This window comes from Myotis davidii, unplaced genomic scaffold (assembly GCF_000327345.1).
Source record: "Myotis davidii unplaced genomic scaffold, ASM32734v1 scaffold32, whole genome shotgun sequence".
Lineage (NCBI taxonomy): Eukaryota > Metazoa > Chordata > Mammalia > Chiroptera > Vespertilionidae > Myotis > Myotis davidii.
In genome coordinates, this window is record NW_006286587.1 from 6947164 (window position 1) to 6953794 (window position 6631).

General features: G+C 45.0%; 2 protein-coding genes across 6 annotated transcripts in view; one reads left to right on the forward strand and one right to left on the reverse strand.

The window, feature by feature from the left end:
• Positions 1 to 6631, reverse strand: part of MKKS (McKusick-Kaufman syndrome) — a 23198-nt gene extending 16567 nt beyond the window's left edge. For 2 of the 5 annotated variants that reach the window (XM_006758096.2, XM_006758092.2), the window contains exon 1: positions 6607 to 6631. The gene's annotated coding sequence lies outside the window, so the exon portion shown is untranslated. Of the gene's footprint in view, positions 1 to 6075; positions 6142 to 6582 lie in introns of those variants that run through there. The other 3 variants (XM_015560277.1, XM_015560278.1, XM_006758094.2) reach the window with 3 other exon arrangements.
• SLX4IP (SLX4 interacting protein) overlaps positions 6341 to 6631 on the forward strand; it is a 188964-nt gene continuing 188673 nt past the window's right edge. Inside the window, exon 1 of the mRNA XM_006758091.2 lies at positions 6341 to 6426. The gene's annotated coding sequence lies outside the window, so the exon portion shown is untranslated. The remainder of the gene's footprint in view (positions 6427 to 6631) is intronic.

The following is a 6631-nucleotide window of genomic DNA, read 5'->3' on the forward strand; positions in this document are numbered from 1 at the left end:
GTTTTTTTTGACACATTGTCAGATTCTTTTATGTCTTCATTGCTGCTCTGCTTCAAGTACTTGAAAAAATAATTATTTTTAAAAACTTCCACCCAATGTACTTTAATCATGAAGAAAACACCAGACAGATTGTTAACTAATTAATCCAGCTCCTGTGATTGTGATATCTGATGAGGTTTATTGAAATTGTATGTCTTTCTTTTACAACGACAATGTGTAAACACTTTAGGTATTTGTGAATTCTTCATTCCTGAATTTCAATCGATGATGCTAAAAATAGTTCTCTTTATCCTCAATTTTTTTTGTGTATGTGTGTACACATTAGAAAGGACTGCATAATGTCTCATGTTTATTCAACTGACATGCTAGAAAACAAGTTTCCTTCCCCCACTAACTACACATCACCAAAATAACAGTTTTGCTGAACTTTTCTGGTCTTCTACAAACACACACACCAAAAACATTACTGTCAACTCCTGATGAACTAAATGGATCATACCTGAGTTCTAAAGTTTACATTCAGTAAAATCCAACCACCGCCCCCACCCCACCATTCATGGTCACCTTGACCTACACTCAGTAGCTGGGCTGTTGACAGCACAGCCAAGTCAGAAGTGGGTCAGGAATAGTCACAGAGTACAGTATAGGTCAAAACAGTTATGCATAAGTATTTTATGGCCTCTGCTAGCCCCCTCCTCCATTACTGTGTAATCAATGTATTTAAAACAATATACTGATAGCATTATGAATTTTATATGGGAGCTTTACTAATAGTAGGCAATCCAAAATGTGAACAAAGAGCAAATGATTAGCAACTAATGAGGAAGAAAAAAAGTTTACTGGTAGCCCGTGGCTTATCAAAAACGTTGAAGTGTGCTTTATAGAGTTTTTAGAGTTTATAAAGTTTATAGAGTTGCATGAGCATTTTTATATCCCTTCACTGTTTTTATATGTAGCTGCTATTGGACGTTGGGGTTGGTGGGGGAAAGGAGAGTGGGTATCGTGCAGATTCCAGATTAAATATGCAGTTGACTGGGCCCATAATGCTACAGCAGGGACTCTATGTACCCCTGGTCAGCTCTGACTCTCTAAAGGGCTGATTTCTATATTCGTCATTTTTGAGATTTCTATTGTACTCTCCACCTTTGTTTCTGCAGATAACCAACCCACCAGCCGCCAGAGGAAATTGTGGCTACTAGGTATCAGCACCCTCAACTTCATGTCCCCGCATGTAAAAACCTATCCATCTCCGCTCTCATCTTAACTTCCTTCCTCGCTGTGTCAGAGGAAGAACCTGTTACTCTACCTATGCTCCAATTGGTGCCACTTTCTACTCTGCCTACCGATTTTAACTCCTCCATCTTCTCTTGTTGCCCTCACCTCCCACTGGTAATGGACCTTCCTCCTCTGCAAAACCTGACCATTTTTCTCCACTGAAAAGAACCAAGCGCAAATTCGCTAAAGCAGCTGCCTTTTATCAGTCTCCCTTCCAGCGATTACAGGCTCTGATTCCTTTCAAATAATGCATCTTTTCCTAGAGTCACTTCCTACTTCTATCTTCAAACCCAAGTTATCTGCTTTCATTTCATTCTCCATGGAAATTACTGACTGTAAAGATCACCAATCTCTCGCCTTATTTGATCTAAGCATTTTGATGTGTTCTTGAAACCCTTTAAGTACTTGAGAGTCTAGTCTATTCTGTTTCAGTCTCCTTTAATGGCCCCTTGGTTTCCATCTACTTGTTCACCCTTATTAAAGTTCCGTCCTTGGTAGTCTTGTCCCTGTGTTCTGGTTTCCTGGGTAGTCTCATTCACACCCAAAGCTTCCACTATAACACATCCACTAATGACTCCTGCATCTTCAGCTCCAGGTTATAGATTCTCATCTCCAACTGCTACCGTTCACCTTTACCTAACTGTGCAGGCAGTCTAAACTCATCTTATGTAAAAATGAATCTCTTGCCCTGACTGGTTTGGCTCAGTGGATAGAGCGTCGACCTGTGGACTGAAGGGTCCCGGGTTTGATCCTGGTCAGGGGCATGTGCCTTGGATGTGGGTGCGTCCCCAGTGGAGGCAGGAGGCAGCTGGTCGATGTTTCTCTCTCATCCATGTTTCTAGCTATCCCTTTCCCTTCCTCTCTGTGAAAAACCAATAGAATATATTTTTAAAAAATGAATCTCTTTTCTTTCCAAACTGCTGTTTAATCTGCATTTTCTGTGTGTGTGTGTGTGTGTGTGTGTGTGTGTGTGTGTGTGTGTTTAAGGCATTACCTACCAGGCCATTCAGTTCAGAAATCTTGAACTCTACCCTCTTCCTTATACTGCTCATCCAGTCGGTCACACAGTCCTGTCACTTGACAGGGCATTTCTTTTATGTAATTTCTCCCCACAGCCACAGTCCTCATTAGCTCAGTCCCGTGGTTCTCAAAATGTGGTCCCCCACCAGTAGCAGTAGCATCAGCAGTAACTTAATTAGAAATACAAATTCTTGGGCTGCCCCTGACCTACTGAATCAGAAACTGTAGGGTGGGATCCAGTAATCTGTGTTTTAACCAATTCTCTAGGTAATTCTAAAGCTGAAGTTTGAGAACCATTGCTTTAGTCTATTCCCCACTAATCCACTCTCCACACTATTAACATGGCTATCTTGCAAAAAACCCCAAACAAAACCCCCCCAAAAGTGTTTCTGCTTTGCTTAAAGGTCCTCAGTGACATTTCTGACTAGAAAGTGTACTCTAAATTTCTTAGTACAGCATACAACTCCCATCAGGATCTAGTTCCTGCATACCAGCACCAGAAGGTAAGGCACAACCAAACATTTTATTAAGAACGCATTGTCCTGTAGTGGTTAAAATGAGCTGTGGAATCCTGCTGCCCGGGCTTTCAATCTCTACTTTACCACTCCACACCTGGCTGAGAGACCTTGGATGAGCCCACTTAACCTCACGATGCCTCAGTCCCATCATCTGTAAAATGAGAACAATGACTTCCTAATCATGAGGTTGATGTGCAGTTAGCACAATATGTGGCACTTAGTCTGAACTCAGTGATTGTTATCTATTATTATTTTAATTATTTAAAAAATATTACTGGGGTGAACCAGGAGTGTAGCAACAACAGGAGAGGACTGAAATTGCTAAGGGAAGTGGTCCCCACGAAGGAGGTCCACTTCTCTGCGCAGTTTCACTGAGTCCAGATGTCAGTGAAAATACCCAGATTCTCAAGAGAGAGGTTCTGAGGTCTTTGAGGCTCTTTTGATTAGAGTGAGGTGGATCTATAATCAGGCTCCACAGTGTTACAGGAAAGAAAAGACACACACGCTTCTAAAGTGAGCCAGGAAAGCTAACTGTGAAGGAAACAGGAAAACTCAAGGACACAGCAAAGATGGTGAATAATTTCATATTTGTTTCTCTGATAAACCTTGAGAAAGTTAAAGCTGACTACTGATTAAATATGAGAGTCCTGGTGCGATGAAGCTTTGAGTAATGATGGGAATCAGGTTCCAACCTCCATCACAAATTAGTTATGATCTTGGGCAAATAACTTTACTGCCTCAATTTTATAATCTGTAATAGAGGGCTACACTACTACATATATACTTGTGTATTTATTGGTACTGTGTCTATTATGTGTGAAGTATTAAATACATGGCAGCTATTATTATTATTGGAAGTATATTTGTGCTGTATAGAAGGAAAAAATACTATGTAGATTAAAAGTCTTTACCAAAGTGACTAACTTTTGAAAACTCTACTTCTCATCTTCTCTATCTCCCTCTGAATTAGTCCCAATCCATTTTTACCTACTCCATCTTTGGGTACAGCAGGGAGTCAATATCTATAAAAAGTGGTAACTGCCACCCACTATAGCAGAAGGTAGCAGTCACTTGTTTTGTTTCTCTGCTATATTCTCAGTGCAGCGCGGGAAGTCAGAGTCTTGTTCCCTTTTTTCTACACAAGGTGGCTCATTCTGGTGCTTCAGCTGTTAGTTCAGATGTTACCTACTCAGCCCTGGACAGTTTGGTTCAGGAGTTAGAGCACTGTCCCACAGACCAAAGGGTCACAGGTTCATTTCTGGTCAAGGGCATGTACTCCAACCCTGGTAGGAACATGTGTGGAAGGCAATCAATCTATGTTTCTCTCTCTCTCTCTCTCCCCCTCTTCCTTCCTCCCTTCCACTCTCTCTAGAAATCAATGAAAAAAATATGCTTGGGTGAGGATTAAAAAAAAAAAAAAGAGATCCCAGATGTAACCTACTCAGAGAACCTTTCTGCCCCACTCTAAAGCTTTTCCCTCCTCCACCCTGAATACTCTCAAGCACATCCCATTGTTACCTTCAAAGCTCTGGGCTTGTGGTGAATGCTGTGATGTGCCACCCTGATCGCCCTTAGGAAAGGCACTTCCCCAGCTCCTTGGAGTGCCCTCAGTGGTCAGTCCTCCTCCAGGACTGACTAGGCTAGCCGTGGGCAAACTATGGCCCGTTTGAAATGAATAAAATTATTGAAAAAAAAAGACCGTACCCTTTTATGTAATGATGTTTACTTTGAATTTATATTAGTTCACACAAACACTCCATCCATGCTTTTGTTCCGGCCCTCCGATCCAGTTTAAGAACCCATTGTGGCCCTCGAGTCAAAAAGTCTGCCCACCCCTGGACTAAGCTAAAGAGACCTGAAGCTATGCCCCCTCCCCAGGGCAATGGCTATCCAATCAACGCAGGGGTAAAAGCCTTGGCCCAGCGGTTCTCAACCTGTGGGTCGCGACCCCTTTGGGAGTCCAACGACCCTTTCGTAGGGGTCCCCTAAGACCATCGGAAAACACATATATAATTACATATTGCTTTTGTGATTAATCACTATGCTTTAATTATGTTCAATTTGTAACAATGAAATTGGGGGTCACCACAACACGAGGAACTGTATTAAAGGCTCGCAGCATTAGGAAGGTTGAGAACCACTGCCTTAGCCCTTCCCTCCAACCTGGGACAACTTTGAAGGCCCAACCCAGCACCAGTGCTCCTGAGACAGGCCTTCCTGGGGACTGCACTGCAGCTCACCTTTCCCATCCACCCCATCCTGCTCGCTTTCTTCCTAGTGATCCAAAAGCCCTTCCTAAGGAACGTCCTACCCTCAAGTCTCCGGAGAGCCTGCTTCCTAGTAACCCAGTGGTTCTCAACCTTCTGGCCCTTTAAATACAGTTCCTCATGTTGTGACCCAACCATAAAATTATTTTCGTTGCTACTTCATAACTGTAATGTTGCTACTGTTATGAATCATAATGTAAATATCTGATATGCAGATGGTCTTAGGCGACCCCTGTGAAAGGGTCTTTTGACCGCCAAGGGGGTAGTAATAACCCAACCTAGGAGAACCTGGAAATATCACCTTCCCTTATCAGTGGGCTTGTTTACTGTTTCTTTTCCCATCGCTAGAATATAAGCTCCACGTGGTCAGGGACCATGCCTGTTTTGGTCACTGCTGTATCTGCTAACTCAGATATATATATATACATACACACATACATATATATGCGGTAAGTATATGTAAATTATATAGTGTACATATATATTGCACAATCTATATATACAGGATGTCCCCCAAAAATGTATACACACTTTAAGTGATAGTTCAACTCTGAAAGTGAAATGCATTTTTTTAAAAAAATATATTTCTTTATTGATTTCAGAGAGGAAGGGAGGAGAGAAACGTCAATGATGAGAATCACTGATTGGCTGCCTCCTGCACGCCCCCTACTGGGGATCAAGCCCGCAACCCAGGCATCTGCCCTTGGCAGGATTCGAACCTGGGACCCTTCAGCCGGCAGGCCGATGCTCTCTCTATCCACTAAGCCAAGCAGGCTAGGGCGTGAAATGCATTTTAATAGACACTGCCTTTATCATTACTCAAAGTGTGTGTATAATTTTGGGGGGCACCCTGTCTTACAGATAAACGGCCGATGTTAATGAATGAATGGAACTGCCCATATTGAGAGCCTCTGGAAGCAGTCACAGGATTCCGGGCGCGGTCCCCGGGAGGGAGAGAGGAACCCGAGCTCGGGCGGCCTTCTCATCCCCGTAACCTCAGAGCGCCGTGAGCCCTGCTGCTGCTCGCACACGGGTGGCCCCACCGCGCTCGATGCGCACGGCTCTGATGTCCACGTCCACCTCCCGGATGGGCACCGGCACACGGCGCGGTCCCAGCGACAGAGGAGGGACCGCCGGGTCCCCGGGTCCGGCGAGCAGGTGGCGGCGCAGGTGCGATGGGTGCTCCCACCGGAACGCCTTCTCCGTGGAGCTCACGGCGCGGCCATGCAGATGGGAGGCCGAGGCGGCTCTACACCGGGCCCTCTCCCAGGACACGGGGACGCGCCTCCCGTCCACATCCCGGCCCCGGACGAGCATTACAGGTACTGCCTCTCGCCTTTTTAAAGGTAGGTCTGGAGCTTTCGGAGGAGCCGGCTCCCTCCTTATCCCCGCCCCCAAATATCCTTCCGGGAGGTCACCGGTGACCTTTCGGAGAGCGGGGAGGAGGCACCTAGCAGCCACCCGCCCCTCTCTTCCGCCGGGTACAAAGCTGGCTTTTCCACCTGAGATTCCAGCGCGGCTCTCACCTGCCCACCAGCCGCCGCGCCTCGC